Source organism: Protopterus annectens, chromosome 16.part0 (assembly GCF_019279795.1).
Source record: "Protopterus annectens isolate FY-2018-M chromosome 16.part0, PAN1.0, whole genome shotgun sequence".
Classification (NCBI taxonomy): Eukaryota; Metazoa; Chordata; order Ceratodontiformes; family Protopteridae; genus Protopterus; species Protopterus annectens.
The window spans coordinates 665,412,700-665,438,543 of NC_056750.1; the positions used below are offsets into that span (position 1 = coordinate 665,412,700).

At 41.9% G+C, this 25,844-nt stretch overlaps 1 long non-coding RNA gene across 1 annotated transcript in view; it reads right to left on the minus strand.

Moving 5' to 3' along the window:
- LOC122790287 overlaps positions 1 to 25,844 on the minus strand; it is a 602,600-nt gene that overhangs the window by 287,803 nt on the left and 288,953 nt on the right. The gene's annotated exons all lie outside the window — the stretch shown is intronic.

The window sequence follows — 25,844 nt, forward strand, 5'->3', positions numbered from 1 at the left end:
GGGAGGAACCAGCAAAACCTGCAGAAACGCACTGCCCTGTGGGCAGAATTGGTAGCAACTGTGAACAATCTGGGCCAATGCAAACGTAGCTATGAACAGGTCTGACACCGTGCCACAGACCTCATCCAAAATGCACAGAAAAGGACTGCAGCTGTGGCCAGAGACCATGCTGGCACAGGTGGAGGGCCTACTATGCAAGCACCACTGACCATCACGGAGGAGTTCCTCACCAACCTTGGTGCAGCCACCGCATCCCAGGAAAGAATCACCACATATGTCGTGGAGGTGGGTGGCACAGAGTCAAAAGCGGAGGAGCATCCAAATAAGGCCCCAGTGGACATCACTTCAATACTGTAGCATTCCTAGTGGCAGCCTTTGCATATCTGCATGCATATGTCATGTCAAACTGCATATGTGGGTGGGGTTTGTAATGCACACAAGTGCACAGCTATTGTGAATGTCAGCAAATTTGGTAATATCACAGCTTGTAGTGTACATGTTCAGAAATGCATGTATTATCCTGTACCAATGCCAAATGTGTATGTGCTGACAATACCTCTCCCACAAAACTACATAAATCCCTCTGGTGTAGCTGGGAAACAGCTACCTGAAGCCGATGAGTGTAGAACTGTCTTGTTGTGGCTCACCAAAACCCTAGGCATGTTAAGGGCAGCCAGTTTCCATGCACCAAACTGTTATGCTTATATATTGCAATATGTGCATGTTCACTTGTGGTGGGGTTAACTGTGGTGCATCACATTGGTCATCAGCGGAGCCTATTCACAGGTGCTGTAACATATTGACATGTACATTTGTATAGGTGTAGTCACTGTGCTATATAGGAGTAGTTTAGTACTGTGTACACGGGTGCACTGTGTGTTAGGTGAAGGTGCATCACATACTCCCACTCCTCATGTATCTCACAGGTGTGTAGTAGTAGCAATATTAACTGGAAGTAGCTGCACTGCATGTTGTTGAGGGCCTGTGCACAGTGTGTCTGTTGGGGTCTGATTGTGTGATGTGCATGTTATCATTCAGAAAGTGTGTTCTGCATAACTAATGCCTTTGTGCCACCTCACCTGTATGGGGTGCGTGTGTGTGTGTGTGTGTGTGTGTGTGTGTGTGTGTGTGTGTGTGTGTGTGTGTGTGTGTGTGTGTATGTGTGTGTGTGTGTGTGTGTGTGTGTATCAGATAACAGTGCAGGTTGGTAGTTTACATTTGCTGTCTTCCCTTCACAGGTGAACATGGGGGTTTGTGTCTCTCCCCCTCACAACCTGATGTCAGTGTCTCACTGGACTCTGATGATGGTGGTCATAGTGAGGTACAGGTAGGTTTGTTGGGGGCTGAATCTGTACCATTGGTTGACATCCCACTTCCAGCCACAATGTTCCCACACACAGTCAGTATGCCCACATATACCAAGTCCCCACCAGTCACAGATATTAGACAGTCGGAGGGTGGTGGCAGTGAACAGGCTAGTGTGGTGACTATGGCATATGTGACTGTTGACAGTAGCCATAGCCAGAGAGCTGGCGAGGTCCCACACAGCAGGACTGACAGGGGTGCTTGAAGAAGGACTGCTGCCCATTCAGCCCCTCTCAGAGGTGTCACAGCAGGTGTCACACACAGCATGTTTTGGTCTGTCATGGAGACACAGGCACATTCTGAACGGTACACCAGACAGATGCTCAGTGTCATGGATGCAACACTTCTTGCCATGTGTGAACCTCCGCAGCATTGCTGATGCTGTACATGATTTTGCTGATGTTGTGGATAGACAGTGGGGTGAGACATTGTCAGTGCTCAACTGTGCAATGTCTGTGCTTGAGCATGTGGTGGGAGTAGGGTGTCAGACACATGGACGTAGGTCAGCAACAACATCAGCTGAGAGGCCATGTGGCCATGCACATTCACACTCCTGTCATGGCAGTACCACCAGCACTACCAAAGGCAGGGTGCTGTCCACACCATAACATAGCAGGCCATGGGCATGTGGTCCTGGCCAGTCCCGTGAGTGACACAGATGCAGCAGACACCAGTAACCATCAGGGAGTAGTACCGCATCTGGCCGTGGGCCTGGTGGTGCCAGTGACACTCCTGGCAGAACCAGTTCCCATGTCCAAGGCCAGAGATGGTGAACTGTACATCCTGCCATGTACGATCCACAGCTGTCCAACATAACCCCATGTAGGGCTAGCACATGGCTTGACTGTGTGCATACACACACTCGCACATCACTGTCACATGCAGGTCACCACCAGACACACACAGCTCCTCTCCATGGCCCAGTTGAACACCACCCCTCCAGACAGAGAGACACACACACACACACACACACACACACACACACACACACACACACACACACAATGTCAACTGTATGAGCCAGCCTAGGCATTTGAAAACCCCACACCACAGCCTATGCATGTGATGATACCTGTGCCACATCCCTGTTATCCATACCATCGATGCAGGTTCATACTAATATGGGTCTGATGCACAGGGTGACTATAGTATAGTGTAGTAATGTTATGCTGTGTAAGTTGATGTCTGCTGGCAATTGTCATGGGTACACATTGAAGTCTATGTACCTCTCTACCATGATGCATTTTTGTTGTTAGTACTGCTGACTGACTGTTGTCTCACATACCTTATTCTGTTTCTGTTCCAGGTGTATGTGTGTGTACAGCCTGGGGGACTGCTAACATTACCAAAGCAGAGTATGGTGGAGTGGAAACACAATGACCTTTTCATCGCCAAGGTACGGGTGTATATGTACATGTTTACCTAGGTGCATATGCGTGCAACAGTGTGTGAGGGACAATGGGAGCAGACAGTGTAACCTTGCATGCATACCCCTGGACACAGCCAGCTAGCCTTCATACATGTCACCTGGGTGTTCTGTAGGACCACAGATTCATAGATACATTGCAGGTTACTACAGTACTGGCCTTGGGTCCCTCACAAGCCTAGCCAATTACTTTATCCCAAACAGAATCATCAGTCAGCACCTGTTGCCCCTGCCATTGCTGGAAACATGTTGAACCTCTAGAGACCGATGTATTTTTTTCCCCATCCACTCAACCTTGATGCATGGTACTGTGTTTGACATGTTTGGGGAGTGTAGTCCTGACTTAAGGTAGTCTCTGGTAGCCAAACCTGACTCTCCAGCATGTGTTTCTGCTATCTCATATGCGAGTCAGGCCTCTCGTACTGGTAATGCAAATGGAGTTATACTCTCATACATGGGGCAGCTGTTGAAGGGATGAGCACGACATTGCCATCTTGGCATGCCACAGACACCTGTGGACAATCTGACAAGTAACCAGTGGAGCAGTACTGATTACAGGCTGTCTGCATGGAACAGGTGTTGAGGACCATGGCTGACTTTTATGGGTGTTAACACAGCCTTTACAGTTTCTGCAGATGTCTGCATAGGTGCATAGCAGAGCGGCCATGAGGCTAATGTATTATTCTACTGACAGAGGACTATTCAGAGATGATGTCCACCTTTTGTCTGTATAAGGTCCCTTTACCTATGTGGTGAATCACAGAGTCTTCTTCAGTTATGTCAAGAACCTCTGTGGCAAAGGCCAGATTTGTTCCAAATGAGTCCTTAACAGTATCACATACACTGATCCTGTTGACTTAGCCAACCTGCTAGCAGATATATTCAGTGCAAACTTCACCCCCCTGTCCCCCCAAAGGCCCTTTCAACATCCCCGACACTTGTCCCGCACCTCACATCGCCATAGATCAAGTGTTACAAGTCCTATCCATGGCAAGAAACACAGCTGCCATGGGACCCAATAGTATCCCAAGATGTATTCTGCACCATCACCAGCAAGAACTGGCTTCGCCATTGAGTAGCCTATTCAACCATACCTTAAATACCGGCTTCATTCCAACTATCACCCCATTTGCTTGACAAGTCTGATCTGTAAAGCCATGGAGCGTACATTATGGATCTCAAACAAGGACATAGGCAATCTCCAAGCAATTTCTTCCACCCAGTTCAGATTTGTCAAGGGCAGAACTTGCCTGTTTTACCTGGTCAATGTCTTTGAGACTGTCACCAAGGCCCTGGATGAGGGAAAGTCAGTACATACAGCTTACCTTGACTTGGCCATGCCCTTTGACACAATCCCCCACTCAGGCATCATCAAAAAACTAACACAACTTGGTGTAAATCCCTATCTCATCAGGTGGGTGACCAGCTTGCTCACAGACAGAACCCTCAACATCAAAATAGGCACACCTACCTCTGATAGCAGACCTATCACTAGTGGAGTTCCTCAGGGATCTGTCCTGGGACCCCTACTGTTTGGCATCTATTTCTTGGAGGTGCAGGCAAAGAAGAAAGTCCTGTGGCTGAGCAAATTTGCCGATGACTGTAAGTTGGGTGCTGTCATTGACTCCTCATATGATGTTAACATACTGCAAGAGGGTCTCACAGCAACTAATGACAGGTGCCAAAGTCATGGCATCAAGCTAAATGCCAAAAAATGTATCATCATCATACATTTGGCAAAAACACAACCCCTACTGATTACCTTATCAATGGCAACCCCCTAAGCACACAACCTGTAGTGAGAGACCTGGGCACTCAGGTTGATAGCCTGACATTCGACCATCATGTAGCGGCAGTGGTCAGAAAATACATTCACTTGCTTCATCTCATCAGGAAAGGGACTGCATCCAGAAAAAAGGAGGTTATTAACTCTCTGTACTCCTCCCTCATTAGACAACTAATTGAATAAAACACCCCATTTGGGATGTACTGCTCCAAACATCTGCACCAACTGGGAAGGGCACTGAAATACCTGACAAAGAGAATCCATGGCCTCCAACACCTGTCATATGTGGACAGGCTCAAATCACTATCACTGTACTTGGTATTGTACAGATTGCTCACAGGTGATCTGTGTCTTGCCACAAGGCAATCCCGGACCCTGCCCTAGTGGAGATGCTCCATATCTGTAAGTGTAACTCCTCACACAATACCCATGCAAAAGGCCTGGACCTAATATCAACATAACCTGGTGGAGAGACAGGTTTGTCTCCCAGAGGCTGCCCTGTCTTTGGAAAAAACTTCCCATACACGTCAAAAAGAGCACCTCACTGAGCCTTTTCAAGCACAACCTTGATGAGTGGATGGGAAACCACAAATTTGTCCCTGGGGTTCCACCTGTGTCCCTCATTGACAGAGGCAACAGGTGCTGAATGAGTTTTCTTTTGAGGGATAAACTCTTGGCTAGGTTTGTAAGGACTCCAGGGACATTAATCTATTAACCTCGTATGATCCTTGAAGCAATTCCGGCTCACTGCCACTACTTGTTGCCTGCATGCAGTATTGTTGCCATCCTAAGTACCCAGGTCTGTCATCACAGTCTGTGTGGTTATGGGGTTGGTGCTGATGTGGAAAATACTGGAGACATGTCTTTGCCGTATGGCATCCTGACACTGTTGTCTGCATTCAGCTTGAGACCAGGACCTTGACACCATTCCATACCAACAGTATGGCCCATTGCAGTGTGTTAACATGAGTTTGTGGCTCAATGACAGACTGCACAATACCTAAAGTTGACAGAGCCTTAGGCTGTACCTACGTATGTGGGTGGTGGCAGTTAGCATTCAGGTCTATATACATGTAGGTTATTGGGGGCAGCTAATTACAGGACCTTCACATATCTACATATTGCACACACACAGGCAACACAGATTGTGGTTGCCACCTTGTTAAATGTGGACTGTGGGACACATCTTGTACTAATGTGACAGCTGGCAGGACATACCATACCCACACCAACTGCAACACACAGGACTTCCTTTGGTTTGCTACTATGACACCGTATTTGTGTGACATTACCTTAGCTTATGCTATTTGTCAAAACATTAAGGTCGTTCTAATGTGCAATAACTATGCAATCAGTAGACAACTGTATGAAATGTTTGTTGTCCTACTCTCGTGACCTCTGTGTCAGTTGTCACAGGTCACACCTTACCAAACATGGAGTGCAACCTGCAGGGTGGTACAGATGGTGGCCATACCTAGAACCTCTGCATATGCCTGCAGATTGTCCTGATGTTTGACACATATTTTCTTTCCATCTGTCATAACATTGTGGTTTTCTGGCAAACTGTTGGGAAGTCATGACAGACTAACATTACAGATTAATGACAGATATTGTCATGTAACAACACATACCCTTTGGAAAGTGCATTCAAATTCACTACCTATTCTGGCATCTACTTTCCATGCATGCCACAGCGATATGTGATGATTGTGCTCAATGTTAGGTCTTTGCCTCACTTTTCCATATGTCTTTAACCAGATGTCTTTCTTTGAGGGGTTGAGAGGCATGGTGGTGGTCATAACACAGTTAAACAGCTGCACACACACACACACACACACACACACACACACACACACACACACACACACACACACACACACACACACACACACACACACACACACACACACACACACTCTCATGACCTGCCCTTGCTGATAGTAGAATCTCTACCTGCCTAGTTGTACAAATGATACTGAAATATACATAACACAAGCACCACAGAGCTACTATAGTATTGCAGTGTCTACCACTACTGTTAAAGTGGGTGACAATTGCAGGGGCTGTTAGTATTGCCAATGGGGGTTCACAGAGCCTTAACATGGTAGATCCATCTAAAAACACACACACACACACACACACACACACACACACACACACACACACACACACACTGCTGCATGTGGGCATGCATTAAAGCACACATGCACAGAGCTGACACCTTTCCAATTAGATTATCTACCTATCTGGCTATGTACAATACAGACTGACATGACTATTGCACGCACCACAGTGCCTTTGCATTAGTAAAATGTGTAACTGTACTTGTAAGGTGGATGACATCTGTAGGGGCCATAACTAGGTTGGCAATGGGTGAGTAAACAGGGTGGAATGAGTACACAAAATGGTATAACCATCACATATACATAGGCAAGACAGCCACAGGGGATATGCATACAGAAAAGCATACCCTCACACAGTTGGCACTTGTCAGATTAGAACCCCTACCTATCTACTTGAATGTACTGTAACATGCATATTGTATGCACCACAGACATTATATGCCAGGGACATAACTCTCAACATCTTACACCAATAAATCTTGGGAATGCCTTCATGGATGGTGGGATAAACCACACATAATAGTGACTGTTCTCACATATTGGTCTTACAAACCTGGATATGTGATAGGCTAACGGACTTTGAATCAGCATAAAGTTTCAGATGGGTATGACGTTGAAGCTGACATGTATGTAACTACAGCAATTGTCATGTATTTGCCAATGATTTCTCTTAAAACGCCATTGTTAGGAGGCATGGACCACATATATGCTGCAAACATCTGGATATTCTGCATACATCTGTACAGATGACTGGTATGGCCTGTAGAGTTTCACATGGTGCATGTAAGGTGGATGATATCAACAGGCTCTTTAAAGTAATGCCATGGGTGGGGGTCAACATGCCTTAAAATGGTATAACCAATACATGCAACAGCCACAGGAGATCTTCTTCACACACAAACACACACATACAGTAGTATAGTTGGCTGTAATGAGATTCAAACCCCTACCTACCTACTTGTACCTACTATAGTGTTACCCACTTCTCGCATATGCCCCAGAGCTTACATGCCTAGAAAGTGTCCAACAGTGGGTCTAAGGTTGATGACATGAACAGGCACTGTAAAGTAATGCAATGGGGAGCACCAGGGTGGAACAGGCCTCAAAATGATATAATTAACACACACACACATATACAAAGGGGATATGGTTTGCGCACACACACACACACACACACACACACACACAGAGTATCACAGTTGCCAGTAGTGGGATTAGAACACCTACATATCTAGTTATTTGTACTATAGTGCTATGTAGGTACTGCACATGTCATAGAGCTTATAGGGCTGAAGGGTATCTGAAGGTGCTTCTGAGGTGAATGACATCAACAGGCCTTGTAAAGTAGAGCAATGGGAAGTGTACTAGGTGGAACAGGCCTGAAAATGGTATAACCAACACACCCACAGGGGATTTTTCACACACACACACACACACACACACACACACACACACACACACACACACACACACACACAGTGCTGAGATTAGAACCCCTATCTATCTAGTTATTTGTATTATAGTGCTACATAGTTATCGTACACAACACAGAGCTTATAGGGCTGATGAGCATCCAATGGTACTTCTAAGGTGAATGACATAGGCAGGCCTTGTAAAGTAGGACAATGGGAAGTGTGCTGGGTGGGAAAGGCCTCAAAATACTTTAACCTACAAACGCATACAAAATTACCAGTGCTGAGATTAGAACCCCTACCTATCTAGTTCTTTGTATTAAAGTACTACATAGTTATTGCACATGCCACAGAGCTTATAGGGCTGATGAGTGTCCAAAGGTGAATGACATCAGCAGCCCTTGTAAAATAGAGAAATGGGAAGTGCATTTTGGGTGGGAAAGGGCTCAAAATGCTTTAACCTACAAACACACACACACAAAGGTGTGTGACATCAGATTACAACCACTACCTCACTACTATTGCACAATGGAGCTCACCTTCATACTGGCACATGCCACTAGTTACAACTGGTGTGCAATTGTCTGCAGCAGGACATCACTCTATGCCTTTCAGGGTGTCTCTCTCTCTATGACTCTCTACTGGTGTCTCCTTCTCTCTCTCTCTCTCTCTCAGTCACTGTCTGTCTCTCTCTCTTCCCCTGTCTCTGCCTGTGTATGACAGATATAGTTGTATATGTTGCCCATATATATATATATATATATATATATATATATATATATATATATATATATATATATATATATATGTATGTATGTGTATCACACTCACCAGATGCAGATATATCACATGTGGGCCATCTACAGATAGCTGAGGGTAATCCTGTGTGATGGGGTGGGGAGACACAGTTAAGCATTACATAGTTGTCTGTATGCCAAGAGATATATGCACAATACAGTTGTATGGTCCGATGTGGGTTTAGACATGGGCTGTAATTCTCCAAGTGTAGGAGCATGCCCAGTATGACCTCCTGGTGAATGACATCAGCAGGCCTTGTAAAGTAGAGCAATGGGAAGTGTACTAGGTGGAATAGGCCTGAAAATGGTATAACCAACACACCCACAGGGGATATGGTTCACACACACACACACACACACACACACACACACACACACACACACACACACACACACACCAGTGCTGAGATTAGAACCCCTATTTATCTAGTTATTTGTACTATAGTGCTACATAGTTATCATACACAACACAGAGCTTATAGGGCTGATGAGCATCCAATGGTACTTCTAGGGTGAATGACATAGGCAGGCCTTGTAAAGTAGGACAATGGGAAGTGTGCTGGGTGGAAAAGGCCTCAAAATACTTTAACCTACAAACAAACACACACACACACAAAATTACCAGTGCTGAGATTGGACGTTCTTTGTATTAAAGTACTACATAGTTATTGCACATGCCACAGAGCTTATAGGGCTGATGAGTGTCCAAAGGTGAATGACATCAGCAGCCCTTGTAAAGTAGAGAAATGGGAAGTGCATTTTGGGTGGGGAAGGGCTCAAAATGCTTTAACCTACAAACAAACACACACACACATACATACACACACACAAAGATGGGTGACATCAGATTACAACCACTACCTCACTACTATTGCACAATGGAGCTCACCTTCATACTGGCACATGCCACTAGTTACAAGAAGCAGGACATCATTCTATGTCTTTCAGGGTCTCTCTCTCTCTCTCGCTCTCTATGACTCTCTATTGGTGTCTCCTTCTCTCTCTCTCTGTCACTGTCTGTCTCTCTCTCTCTTCCCCTGTCTCTGTGTCTCTGCCTGTGTATGACAGATATAGTTGTATATGTTGCCCATATATATATATATATATATATATGCATGTGCATCACACTCACCAGATGCAGATATATCACATGTGGGCCACCTACAGATAGCTGAGGGTAATCCTGTGTGATGGGGTGGGAAGACACAGTTAAGCATTACATAGCTGTCTGTATGCCAAGAGATATATGCACAATACAGTTGTATGGTCCGATGTGGGATTAGACATGGGCTGTAATTCTTCAAGTGTAGGAGCATGCCCAGTATGACCTCCTACAGTAAGGAGTGGAGTCCATTCCAGAGATAGCTGTATTCCAGTACAGGGTTTTGTAATCTACAGCCATACCTCTCAACCACTTAGTGCAAGAAATCTGGACAAAGCCTGTAAAAATGGGGGGACAACGGGCCACACATAGGAATATATTTTAAATATTGTTCATATAAACTTAGTTGCTAGAGTAACAGTGCTTGTTTTAGCATACATTTTCTGAAGGATATGAGGTCTGAAACTGAAATGTATGTCATTATTTACCGACATAAATCCTCAGATCATCCCAGTGATTTACCAGAAAAATACAAATGTTATGAGGAACAGACCAAAAATATGAGCTAAAAATCTGGGCAGTTAAGAGGTATGGCTACAGCTGATAGGCTGATGAAGCTGTGTAAACAGTCCAGCACCTTAGTGATGTGCTGGCTGGGAATCTCCTCATTGTGTGGTATCCTTATTAACTGGAAAGTTATATCCTGCTGTGGGTACAGAGTGCATTGGACTGAGCAGAGTTTTCCATAATATGTGTGGTATATTCTACAGACCACTGTGATTTCCTGGTATGTCAGTGGCAGAGCAGTATAGAGTAATGTGGTGAACTGCTGACAGACATTTGTTTATAGGTTCATAGGAGGTTACTAGGCTATTCACCCTGAAGCCCTTATATCCCTAGCAGACAAGAGTGTAGCCCATGTTTAGACATGTCAGCACCCTGAGCCTCTGTCCAGCAGGGACACAGGTGGAATCCCAGGAGTGTATTTTCTGTTTCCCATCCAGTTATCCAGGGTGCATTTCAAAAGGGTTATTAAGGAACTCTGCTTGACATGGACAGGGAGTATATTCCACAGATGAAGGAGTCGGTGGGACACAGTCCTATTGATATCACAGACCAGGTTGATGCTGTGCCTACAGGTTGCTCGAGTGGAGCTTGACTTCCAGATATGCAGCAGTCCCATCAAGGCAGGGTCTAGATTTCTTTGTATGCCAGATAGAGGTCAACTCTGAGGAGTCTGTATGGAACTGAGTAGAGGGACAGTGCTTTTAGCCTATCTGTGTAGGGTATGTGTTTGAGGCCCTGAATTCTCCAGGTGAGGAACCTCTATGGTCTCTATGGTCTCTCCAGCTGATGCATGCATGCCTCTCATCTGTACAGATTTTTGCAGAATGTCCATATTTTTGCCTCATATTTTTGGTATGTTCCTCCTAAAATCTGTACTTTGCTCACAAATAGATGAGGATTGAAGTCATTAAATAGTGACAAACATTTGAGTTTAAGACTTCACATCCTTCAGAAAATTCATGCTAATGCAAAATCTATTATTCTATCAACTTTCTAAGTTTGTAAGAGCAATATTTAAAATCTGTCCCAGTTTGTCCAGCTATCATTTTAGGCTTTGTCCAGATTTTTTCCTCTAAGAGGTTGAGAGGTATGGATGCATGTGCTTTGTGAGGTACATGCTGAAGGGGGCATTGTACTCATTAATTGCCCTTATAAGGGTAGAATACATGGATCTTATAACCTCTTTGTCCCTGGATAAGATACCCTTACTTATGAGATGAGCCATGCAGAAAGCTTTCCAAACAATGGCAGCAACATGGCAGTCAGAAGTCAGGTTGCTATCAACGTGGGTGGCCAGATCCCTCACTACTGATTGTGTAGGTAGGACTTTGCTGTTAATGTGTTAATATGTGGGAACATCACTCCCCCCAAAGGGGATGATGCATTTTATGGCATTCAGCTTGAGGCCATGTTTCTGGCCCCAGTCATTTGTTTGTGTGAGACCCTCTTGGAGGACATCCATATCACTTGAGGCATTGATGATTGTGCTCAGCTTGCAGTCATTTGCAAACTTGGTCAACCACAGATCACTGTTTTTTGGCCTGCTCCTCAGAGAAGTATGTCCTGTATAACTGAAGGCCCAAGACCAATCCTTGGGGTACACTGCTCGTTAAAGGTGTACTGCTTATGTTGGCTACCCCATGATTAGGTGGGTTCTATCAGTGAGCCAGTTTGCTACCCATCTGGTAACACATGGATTGATGCCTAGTTGACAAAGCTTATCTACTATAGCCAAGTGGGGAATAGTGTAAATGACTTTGGTCAAGTCAAGTTGGCTGATGTGCACCATCTTTCCCTCGTCCATGGCCTTGGTGGCTTTCAAAGAAGTGTAGTAGATTTAACAGACATATCTCCCCTTGACAATACCAAACTGTGTGTGGTTAAGTATTTGGAGTTTGCCAATGTCCTGGTTACTGAGGTCCATTATAACCCATTGCATGGCCTTGCAGATCAGGGTAGTTAGGTTCCTGTATCTATAATTTCCTGGATCGGTGGACACTCCACCTTTGTGTAAAGGGATGACAGTATCTGTCTTCCACTCAGCTGGGACAAAGCCGGTACTCAGCCTTTTGGTTGACTAGGATGCCTAATGTTGCTGCAACTTCATGCCTGTGTTCATGTAGAATGCAGCCTGGGATGTTGTCAGGGCCCATGGAGGCTGTCTTTTTTGCCTTTGAGAGGGCAGTGATGACTTCTTGACTTCTTCCCTAGGGTCAAGGGGTGAGGGCAGGTATTGAGGATGTCCTGATTTATTGATGGGGGGACAGAGAGGAGTAGTTTCCACTGAATCTGTCATCCGGTAGATTGGCTATAGCTACAGCATTTGTGTATGTGGTGTCTTTGACCACCAGTTCTGAACAGATCTGGGAGCTTCCTTTGAGACTGCGGACATATGTGAAGAAGGCCTTATGATTGTCTCTAGTAGAAGTAGCCAATTTGGACTCAAAGTTGGCTTTACAGGATTTCCTTGGTGCTCCTATTTGCTTGTTCAGGTTAAGAAGATATTGCTTCCAATTGGGCACCTGCTCCTTCTTGGTCCTGGACATCAATTTTTTCCTTTTGTTATATAGTTTATTTATTGCAGATGTCCACCAGACAGGTTTACTCTTCCTTGCGGAGGATGATGTTGTCCTGTCAGGTATTCCTGATTCCATGCATCTATATATGCTCATGTAGTACTTTGGTGTACATTTGGACATTGGTGCCTGTTCCTACAATGGGGATGGGGCTGTGCCAGATCTTGCCAGGGAGGATGATACCATGGGGGTGCTGCAGTGCTTAATCATGTTTGTTACTAATAAGTCCAAGATACGTACCACATCTTGTGGGGTATCAAGTAGCTGTCCCAAGGCATTTGCATTGATAAAATGGAGGAAATCTCTGTGCATTTCTGTTCTAGCATGAGTAGTTTTTCCAATCTACAGTTGGGTAATTAAAGTTGGCCAGGATCAGGGTAAAGGGTTAAATCTTGATTGATTTGTAGAGGTCCAGATAGGTGGAGTGGGCATCCTGAGTCACATATGTCGGCCTGTAGCTACCTATATTTTGAATAGGGGTCTTGTCAACAGGTAACTGCACCTGGAGTGTTACGTCTGCATCAGACTGACCAGCCTGGAGATGTGTGTCTGTTTAATATATATTTATACTCCACCTCCTTTGGCTTTGCTGGCCACATTTTGGAGTCGGGTGGTGTGATAGGATGAGTGACAAGGTAAGGACGGGTTCCTCTCTGCAGCTTTGAGCCAGGTTTCTGTGACTGCACAAATGTCAGCATCTTCCAAGGTTAAGAAAGCTTGCAATGAGTGCAGTTTCATGTTTAGACTCCTAGCGTTTAGCGGCATGACTTTTAATTTGCAATTTGTTGAGAGTTTTGTGTCAGTAGTATCAACCTCATGACTTCCCCTAAAAAGGCACTATGGGGGAGGCAAGGGGCCTTTGCCAGAAGCCTGAAGCCCAAGTGAGACAGTTGCAGGTCATTTCTAGCAAAGCAGCATGGTCTGTTGATCATATGTTCCCAGGCTGTCAGGCACTGGATCCCTTTGGGATGACACCAGAAAGTAAGCCAATTGTTAATGTCAATCATTTTCTGTTTGTACTGAGGCATCATTCTGGGTGATGGTAGAATGCTGCTTAAGCCTAGTGGCATACCTGCATGAAACACACAATTCAGCAAGCTCAATCATGTCTGTCGTCCTTTAGTCCAGGTAGGTATGTCTGAAGTCATTCACACTGATATGGACTAGGACAGAGTCATAACAGTACCTGTTGTGGAGAGACTTGAGTGCATGTGTGATATGGCAGATTCTAGCACCTGACAAACAAGTAACCATGACTTTGTCCTTATCCAGCCTGATGAGAAGCACATCTGTGCATCTTACAATAGAGTCTCCCAAGAGTAATATGTTGGGTTTATGGTTAGGCCTTAGTGGATGCGAGACACTGGTGTGTGGACTATGCATGGTATGTGGTGTGGAGGTTTGTGGAGTTCTCATGTGTTTTTGGCTCTGAGGTGTCCTTTGTTTGGGTTTGTTTTTTGTGAGAACCTCCACATATGTGGGTGTGTGTTGTGTACTTGTGGGTGATGTTTACTGACTCCATACACTGCAGGGAACCTAGGTTACTGCAGAATTTGTTCTGGTGTGCACATTCTCCATTTGTCTGGACAGTGGTTCCCCTTCCCCTTATATGTGTCTCTTTGTCCTTCTGTAGTCCACTCACAGGCTTTGTCGACAGCTGCTACGGTCATGTATTTGTATTTCTGGTGTGAGTGGAGTAGAAGTCATAACATCACACCCACAGGGTTATGGACTTCAGACCTCTGAGTGTACCTGTTTAACAGGTTGTCCATCATTGTACCCCTACATCTGTTGTGGTCCTCAGGTGGTTTGTGTTGCAATGTTATTATAAGGCAACATGTTGGCCATAGCTGTCAAACCATCACAGATTAACATCTGGACAGGCCCATATATGACAGTCAGACACAGGCCCACACATGGGAGCATGATGTTAATATTGCACTGCCAAACAGACAGCTGGGAGACCGGTTTGGTATTAGCTTGCGTTTTCTTATGGGTATGATGTCTCCTTCTCCACTGTCTGCCATTGATGTTTTCACATCAGCCTTTATTGTTTTGCAAACATTTTTGCAGACAAATGCAATGACAAGCAGAACAGATATAGGAGGCACACTTGTGGTCCTTCTGTGAACCCCCCGTCATTCCAGTGGTATAGTGCCCAGTAACTTATCAGTACTGACACAGTAAGGTGGCAGCCATTTATAACCTGGCACTACACTGACTTGTCACAGCCTGCTGTTCTGCTAGTTACTGTGTAGGTTACTCCGAAGTGTGTATTGTCTATATGGGTAGCCCCCTACCCCTCCATTGTCCAGCTTTCCTGCAGTAACAAATATTGACTTCTGGACAGTGTGTACAACTTCTACCATAAGTGTAGCTAACATGCAAAATAGCTGACATAGCCAGTTTCAAACCATGGACCCTGTCAAGCACAGTACTTTACTTAGACCACTAAGCCACAACAGCTAACAGTAAGTGCTGTCTACTTCCTGACAGTATTAACCATGCACATACATAGCACACAGACCCCTGCATATTATGGATATGGAACAAGTTGATTGGGACAGCCGTGGGAATGTGTAGTCTGCTGCTATTACGCTACCAACATAAATGTCACTGCTTTTCTATGGAAACACGTGTGTGTTGGGGGAGAGGGGCATACCTCTCAACTGTACACCTTTCCACAGACTGTTGAAATATTTGCCTCATATTTTGGGTCCATTTATCATAATATTGTGGTTGTCTTTGAAAAATACTGACATATCATTAAAGACCAAAGTTAGAAAGTAATGACAGATATTTGAGTTTCACACTTCTTACCCTTCAGAGAGTTAATGCAACTGCAAGACCTGTTCTAATATCACAAAGTTTGTATTAGCAATATTTCATAGCTGTCCCTATTTGTGGGCCTCTGTCACACTTATTTTACGTCTTTGTACAGAGGACTTGCTGCATGATGCTGAGAGTTGATGGAATTATTTAATAAATGTGATTTAGATATTTTAAAGTTGATTATTAAGGAGAACAACAGGAATTTAGAAAACTTGCAGAAAGAAATTGATGATTTGGATGCATTCATCAAGGAAGACCTTATTTTTGGGATAAGGGAAGAAAAAGAAAAGTATTTTAAGTTAAGAGGTGAAATTGATGACAAATGTAAAGGCTTGATAGATAGGAAAATGGAAAAATTAAAACGAGATATTCATGATTATGAAAACAATGTTAGTTATCCAAAGCCTTCATATTCATACAACAACAATAATAATAATAATAAAACATATAGAAAGGGATATGGAACTTTACAGGCTCAAGTACGAGAAGGATGGAGTGAATGTGACTACAATAATGAATCCCCCCCCTAGAAAGGGAAAATAGGTTTCCTGTTCAGCAGGAAAGTCACAATGGAAATTTTTGAATGAGAGGGGGGAGAAGGGGAAAGGGGAGATACTAACAGAATATACCCCGGACCCAGATGTAGATAAAACAGGACAAGAAATAGAAGTGGTAGGATGTAAAAACATATTTAATGGTTTTACTATTTACAATTTCAGCAGTGTCCTTTTGGAAAAGGAACATTTTAGTTTGTTAGAAAAGGGTTTTAAATTTATTCCTTATATTAAAGGTGACTTAACTAAAACTCTCCTTGATATTAAATTGTTCCGAAGGAAAATTAATATGGAAATGTTATATCATAAAGAAGGTAAAAACAATAGGAAGGATGATAATCAGGTCTTAACAAAGAAATCTATATTTAATCCCCCTATTCATCCTCAATTAAAAAATTTAGAAGGTATAATAGAAAGAGAGGTTAGGAAAATACAAAAAAGAACTAGATTCAAAATGAACCTTAGCGGAGAAGAGAATAAGATTTTGGATGAATTAAAATCCAATCAGAATGTAAGAATAATGAAACCAGGTAAGGGCGGAGGGGTTGTTATTATGGATCTCATTTTATATGAAGGGAAAATGAACCAGATACTCAGACGAAAATAAATATTCTGTCATCTCTAAGAATGAAATAAACTTGGCTTACAGAAGAATAGACATGGAATTAGAGGAAATGGTAAATGAAGGTACTATAGATGGTAAAATGCTTTTTTATTTGAAGGTTGAAAAGTCAAAAATACCTGTAATATTTGGTATCCCAAAGATCCATAAAGATATAATGGACCCACTGTTAAGACCGATTGTTTCGGCGGATGGTTCAAAAACCTTACCCCTAGTGAAATATGTAGACATTAAAACTAAACATATTTGGGTAAGTAAAGAAGTTATATTAAAAGATTATTGGGACCTGCTAAGGGAAATTACACCAGAACTATATACTGAAGATCTATTATTTGCCACAATAGATATTGTGGACCTTTTTTCTTCTTCTATACCATATACTACAGGTATGAAAATGTTTTAAGATGAAGTGTTTCAGGATAAAAGTTTAACTCATAGAGAAAAGGTGGTTTGCACAGGCTTGATGGAAATGGTCCTAAAATATAATTTCTTGCTTTTTAAAGGTGATTTTTTTCAACAAATGCAAGGAGTGGCCATGGGTGCAGCCTGTGCACCCACCTTTGCAAACCTGGTTTTAGCTAACTGGGAAGAGGCATGCATTCTTAATTCAAGCTTCAACACTTGTTGGAGCTTATATAGGAGATTTTTAGATGATATAATATTTTTTTGGACGGGGGTATAAAAAATTTGAAGAGTTTATGGATTATATCAATGGGACTAGTGATTTCCTTAGATTTACATATAAAATTTCTGAAAATAATATACAGTAGTTAGACTTAGAAATTTATAAGTCAAACAATCACTAGAAACTAAAGTATTCAGGAAATCCACTTATTGTAATCCATATTTGCATTACAACAGTGTACATTGTAAAAAAAAAAAAAAAAAACATTGTGAAAGGGCAATTTGTTAAGGGATCACGAATGACTAGTAATATTGCTGATTTTATTAAGGAGTGTGATTTACTGGAAAGAATGTTCCTAGAAAGGGAATATCCTAAGGATTTCATTAAAAATATAAGACGAAGTAGAAAAAGGTAGATTAGATAGGGATAAGCCTATTCTAGGGGAAAAATAAGTTAATGTAAACTGTGAGGTAGGAACAAAAGGAATAAATATTAATAGTGAATACCAACAAGCACTTATTCTGGAATATAATGCATTAAATAATAATATTAAGGAAATATTCCAGAAAGAATGGGAAAAATTTACCTCCCTCACAGATTTGGAAGGCTTCCCTAAAAATACACCCAAGATAGTTTTTAGGAATTCTACTAGTATTAAAGGTATTTTAGAAAGTAGAAATGGTTATAATAAAATGGGTGGAATGAGTAATAGAAGAAAAATGGGTACTTATAAATGTGGGAAGTGTAACCAGTGTGAATTTATTATTTATGAAGAAAACATTTTTTTAGAAAGTAGAGGGAGATGGTTAATCAGTAAAGGTTTTATTAACTGTGAATCCAGGGGTTTAGTGTATCTTGCCACGTGTAAAAAATGTAACTCCTTTTATGTGGGCAAAACGGAGAGGACCCTCAAGAGAAGAATTTATGAGCATAATTATGATATAATAAAAAGGGAAAGAAACAAATGCACTGTACAAACACTCTAAGACATGTGAGGGCTATAAATTTCACTTTTTTGTTTTAGAACAAATCAAAAGTGACATTAGAGGTGGCCCCTGGGAGGATACAATAGGATATAAAGAAATATGGTGGCAAATAACTTTGGAAGCAAGTAAAACCCCTGGTTTAAATGAACATGTATCTATACTTCCATTGAGAGCAGCTAAGCTATGAAAATTTTAACAAAGATGATGTAATATTTAAAAGTAACAGAAGGTGGCACTGCTGGGTTGGGAATTTGTGGTTCTTTTTAAACAGATGAATGCAAAACTTTTTAATTAACCATATTTACGTAGGTTTTATTCAATTTTTTACTTGTTTTATTATGGAGTTTTATATGGGATGATGATAGTAGAATATAATATATAAATAGTAATTTAAATATGTTTGTTTTATTCAATATGATAAAGCCCAAGTGGAAATTAAATAATGCTGATTAATATTTATGAGCCCAAATGAAGTTTGATTAGTTTATTTAAAATGTAATGTCTGTTTTTTATTGGTTTGTGGTTTTAATGGATTGTATAAAGGTGCTTAATTAATGTAAATTCAAATATCTGATGAAGTCCAGTTGGTAGGACGAAAACGCGAGTGTGCTCAAGGCGTTCATGATATAGTTTATGGTTGTACAATAAAGTCCTTTTGGCCAGTCGATTCGCTTCTCTCCTAGCAGTTTGCTCTCCTTGTGTTTTATTTGTTTTTTTGGAGAGCTTTTCGCACATTTCTTTGTCTTTGTAAAATACTGACATATCATTAAAGACCAAAGTTAGAAAGTAATGACAGATATTTGAGTTTCTCACTTCTTACCCTTCAGAGAGTTAATACAACTGCAAGAGCTGTTCTAATATCACAAAGTTTGTATTAGCAATATTTCATAGCTGTCCCTATTTGTGGGCCTCTGTCACACTTCTTTTATGTCTTTGTACAGATGACTTGCTGTGTGATGCTGAGAGGAGTGTATGGGACTCCAACATTGACATCCATGCATGTGACCTATGACAGTATTAACTACGCATATGCATAGCTCTTTGACCTCTGCATGTTGTGGACATGCAACAAGTTATCAAGTTAATTATGACAACCGTGGGAATGTGTGGTCTGCTGCTATTACCCTACAAACATAAATGTTACTGCATTTTTATGGAAACACTGGTGTGTTGGGGGGAGGGGGGTATACCACTCGACTGTACACATTTGCACAGACTGTCCAGATGTTTGCTTTACATTTTTGTCCCATTTAGCATAGTATTGTACTTGTCTTGGAAAATACTACCATATCACTAAAGACCAAATGTTAGAAAGTAATGACAGACATTTGAGTTTCAGACTTCTTACCCTTCAGAGTTAATGCAACTGCAAGAGCTGCTGTGATATCACTGTGTAAGTTTGTAAGAGGAAAATGTCATCATTGTCTCTATTTGTGGGCCTTTGCCACACATTTCTTTATGTTTTTGTATGGTTGACTTGCTCAGAGGTGTGTATGGGACAAACATTGACAATGCATGTGACCTATGACCTCCCAGTTTGTTAGTTAGCCACCCACATATACTGCTGTGAGTTTTGTCACCTAGGGGACTACTACATATTCTGGGGAAGCCAGTATTTAGCAGACATTTCCTGTTGCCCTACATAGCTGTCAGGTGTCTGATTCTATCCCTGCAAGCCACCCATTCTGTTGCATACATGCAGCAATACCATAGATATGCTACTACAACATATTACTCCATTCATTTATTGTTAAGAAAAGTGACTTACCTTGTGCCTGTGGCAGTTATGGGGACAGTACGTCAGGGTTGACTTTGTCAAATGCACGCAGTACACAGCCTATACATGGTAAGGTACAGGTAAGTGTGATGTGTGTGTCATCTTTTTTACCATGTGTGAGAGTTGGAGAAAAGTGTCAGTCCCTGGATCCTTAGGGTGTCAGTGTATGTGCTATGCACTGCCTCTTTGCCAAGGCCAGGGCGTACTGGGTACATTTATGTCTGCCTACATGGATAAGCTCAGGGGTTCCTCCTCAGAGTTCTCCTGCGCCTGTGGGGACCTTGGCAATGGTGGGGGGCTGTGTGCCTCTTTTCTGTGATATTTCTGCCGCAGCTGTTTCCGCAGGATCATATTGTGCAGCATGGCACATACTATGAACATGTGTGCACATGGGGCTGGAGAGTACTGCAGGGCTCCACCAGATATGTCAAGGCAGCAGAACCGTGACTTGAGCACCCCAATCATATGATCTACAATGTTCCTAGTTTGTGCGTGTGCCTCGTTATGCCGTTCTTCAGTGTGTGTGTGTGTGTGTGTGTGTGTGTGTGTGTGTGTGTGTGTGTGTGTAAATTCCCCCCACATAATACACCTGCTGGTTATAGGTGTTCAGGCTCAAACCCTGTACCTTTGCTTCAGGGTAAGAAGAGCCTTAAGTCCCTAACCACCACCATTTTTGAACTTTGTTAAGATTTGCTTTTCTAATGGTTGTGAGCTATGGTGGGAAGTGGGAACTGAGAACTGAAGTTGTATTTCTCCCATTATTGTTTTTGTTGTTTGTCCAGGTTGTTTGTGCTAAGGTGTGAAGTGCGAACTGAATTTGTATTCCCTCATTATTGGCTTTGTTTGCCCAGGTTTTATATGCTAAGAGGTTGAGAGCTATCTAAATGATAGTCATTAAGTTTGCCTTCCTATTTTTCAAACTGCTAATTTAGCATAGTGGTATGTTGCACTGACTATAGTGCATATGGTTCTGGGTTCAAGACATGCATGGTGATAACACAGCATTTTATTCTAGCAACTTTCCAAAAGTATACAAGCAATGTTTAAAATGTGTCCCTGTTTTTTGGGCTTTTGCCACCCCCCCAATAAATGCTGGCTTTTTCCAGATTTCTTGTGCTGCAAAGTTCAGAGATACAGCTGAGTGTCGACATTTTACAAGGAGCTGAGAGCTGCAGGGGAAGTTAAGTTTAGTGCTGCTTATGCTGAGTTTGCTTGTACTGTTAATAGCACAACAGGTAGTGTACTTGCTTTTGATGCAGAAGGCTGTGGGTTCTTCTCCCACAGTAGGTAGATGCATTGCTGATACTGTACTGTGTAGTCTGTTTTGGCGAAGATATCTAGTAGTAACTATGAACCTGTTATCAGTTTGCCATCCATTCCCTATTGCAATATTACTAGCTTATCATTGTTTTTAATGCAACATAGGCAATTTATTCCTCAAGGGCAACAGGCACATTATTTGTAGATGAAACCATGAAATATAAAGTTGTTTGCTAGCAGCAGTCTCTTCATAAGTTACAGATTTCTCTAATGTGGAATTATGTAGATGGCTTTTACTAGTTCAGAGATTGTGCATATTTACTGATACTGGTGGACTGTAGAAGTTTGAGTAGACTTTTATGACAGAAGGTGTATCAAAGAGCACGTGTATGTTTCATGTGCAAGGGGCTTATGATTTGAAAACAGCCCAAAGTTAATCTTTATCTTCCACTGGCAAAATGTATTTTCTTTAAATGTGGGTTTCAATGTTGTTTCAATGAATGTGAGTTTCAAGGGCAGAGAAGTTTTAATGCTAAGTCTAGTTTCATTGTGAGACTGTATTGGTTTGTTTAGCAGATATTTATTGGTGTTCGTGCTGTAAAATGCAAAATAAAACTTTTTTGGCAAATCATTTAGGAATGAAGTCACTAAATAATGACCGACGTTAAGTTTCAGACGTCATAATCTTCAGAAAAATGCATGCTAAAGCAAAACCTGATATTCTATCAACTGTCTTAAGTTTATACAAGGTCAATTTTTAGTACGGTTTGCATGTTCCCCCAATATATTTGGCCTTGTCCAGATTTCCTGCATTAAGAGGTTGAGAGGCATGTGCAAATAAATCACTTTATAGAATTAGGAATATCCAAACCTCTCACCTGTCCACAATTTTGGCTCAAAATGTTGCTCTCCCCTAATAATCTCTCCGCAAAATAGCAATTTTGGAAGAAAACGTGGAGGGTTTACTTTTATAAATAACTGTAATGATCAGAGTTATACATTACTTTTATTTCAGAAATGTAAGTATATTCTCTAATTTTGTTAGCTGCTCTAAGTTAACTGTGCTCATATTAAAATGGTGTCCCTTCTTTGACAGGTTCCCAGCTGTATTGTCTGGCAATTTTATATTTTTGCATCACATTTTTGGTCCGTTTTTCATAAAATTGCGGTTTTCTGGAAAATTAGTGGCAGATTGTTAAAGACTGAAGTTAGAAAATAATGGCAGACATTTGAGTTTCAGATTTCATACCTTTCAGAAAATTCGTACTAATGCAAGACCTACTACTATTCTATTATCTTTTCTAAGTTTATAAGAGCAATATTTAAAAAAATGTCCTTATTTTGGGCCTTTGCCTTAGTTTTATTTATGAGTCTGTTGCTCTAAGAGGTTGAGAGGTGTTTGTGTGTGTGTGTGTGTGTGTGTGTGTGTGTGTGTGTGTGTGTGTGTGTTAAGTAGCATACCTCTCAACTGTCCAAATTTTGCAGAATGTCCAGATTTTTGCCCCATATTTTTTGTCTGTTCCTCATAAATTTTGTGATTTTCTAGAAAATCATTGAAGGCTGAAGTTGCTAAATAATGACAGACATTTGAGTTTCAGACTTCATGTCCTTTGGAAAAATTCATACTAGCACAAATCCTGTTATTCTAGCAACTTTCTCATACTAGCACAAATCCTGTTCTAGCAACTTTCTAAGTTCACGAGAGCATTATTTAATATCTGTCCCTGTTTATTTTAGGCTTGGTCCATATTTCTTGCACTAAGAGGTAGGTAGGGGTGTGTGTGTGAATGAAACATCCTAGTTAGGGGTAGCAGGTGGTTAGTAATTTACTCAAGCTCAAAACCTGTACCTTAGTTACAGAAAACAAAAGCATACATTCTCTACCCCAACTACCATGCTGAATTTTTCAAAGAACTGACATTTCAGGTTAATTTTCAATTCAAGGAACCGAGTTTGAGTGAATTTATATTATATTACTGAAGAGGTATTACAGCGAATGCCTCTTCATTGACACTAAAAGAGCGAACTGTGAATTACGAGAATGGCCGTAGCTTGGCTGGGGAGGGGGGGTAGCAGTTTGAGAGCTGTGAGTACAAATTTGAAAATCCTAGCTACACCCCTGGTCTATGGCACCCAGTACCTCTGGGTAGTGTGCTACATGGTGGAAGAGATGGATCTTGCTGGTCCTCTCGGGGGTTCTAGGGAAATAAATGCGCTCACTGGCATGTCTTAGCATGACATCCAGGAACTCAAGATATCCCCAGTAGGTCTTTGGAAAGTACCTGTAACTAGTATTCGTAAGGCTACACAGACCATTGTTTCCACTGGGATGGGTTCCCCTCTGTAGGCTCTGGGTCTGAGGTGAGGCCAGCAGAGCTAGGCGAGTTGCTGTAGTATGTCCTTGTCCACCCTGTAGCACTCTATCTCCAGCTCATGTAGCCCCTGAAAAGTTACACTGGGATCTGAACACTCTTCTCCTCCTCAGTTTGGGACAGCTGTCAGCATCATCCTCATCACCACACTCAGTATGCAGCATGTAGAGATGTAGCAAAGCAGCAGCAGCCCCTATCATTTTGTCAGTTAAAATTCCCAAGTGTATACTCCAATAGTGCAGAGTATGAGTGAAAATCAGAGTGAAGGTTGTCTGCATACTTTATACTTGTGTGCTGCAGATACAGCCTGTGTGAGTGGCTGACTATGATAAATTCCACCTGCCAGCTACATTATTGAGGGGTTTGACTGGGCCAATTTGAGTGGCATAGGGCTTATTAGTCATTTATAGTTGATTGCCTTTTCTCAGCTTTTTCCTTTTATATTTATTTTATTTCAATTTCCTCCACTTCTAAGCCCCATGATGCTCTGCACAAACCCATGGAGCTAGTGTAAACATTGTTGAGCAGAAAAGACCCTCCCCTGTACACAAGCATGCTTAGCTTTTCTTAAACTAGCTAAGCACAGCTAAGCAGCCTCAGCCATACTCCCTTGCTTAGATGTGCTTAGCTGAGCACAAACAGAAGCAGAAGCCACTGAGCTCCAATGTGCTTACACACAACATGACACACACCCTTCTGCCTACACTACCACATTATATCCCTTACACGGTTAGGTACCTGTGGACATGGTGCCCCATTTTGCAATTCAGTAAACTTAGCTAATTAAATAAACCTAATTGTGTATACCCTAGTTGCACCACTACACCAGAGACTACATTTTTAGCAACCACTGCTACCTGCCATTGTTATGAGTCTGTATGCTGGCCAGTATAATGTAAAATTTAATTTTATCATTCAGATTGCCATTTTACAATTTTATTTGCTAGATCGCATTTTTGCCCACTGTTGTGCTCCACTTAAACAACCTGTATCTGCCAAAAAAAAAACTTGAAATGTTTCACATTTTGCAACAGTTTTTCATGCCAATGCCCATACTTTTGGCCATTGGCATGCTTAATGCACATAATACATGTTTTACTTTTAGTTGTTATGGCCAGATTTTATTTTTGCAGTCTGATACACGGTTACGAACCGCATACATTTCTGCTGCAGACACTGCTCCTACACGGATGCTTGTCTGCTTCCTGGATCACAAATTCACCTCATTTATATGGTTTTCACCAGCAGATGAGGTGATTTGCATTATGTGATCGCCTCCATGGGTGAACAGTGCTGGGAGGCTCGTGCACACCCCAGCCTGGATCACAAACTCCATGTTCGGGCCGCGCCACTATGCTTACATGGAGATTAGCTCTGTGTAAGCTTGACTGAATTACCCATAATGTCTAGTTCAAACGTATTCATATTTATAGCTTTCAAAAAAATCTCAGAAATCTTTCAGAATATACATGAACCTTATCACATTTTTTAACTTATTGTCAATAAACATTGAAAGAGCTTCTGTTTTGGGAGAATTAACTGAAATTAGAAGATGTAAAAAAGGACTGCGCCGATCTTAATGCACTTTGGGAGTGCCAAACATTCCTAGTATAATAGGGTTTTTCTAACTTAAAAATTCAAACAACTTTTTTATCAATATGC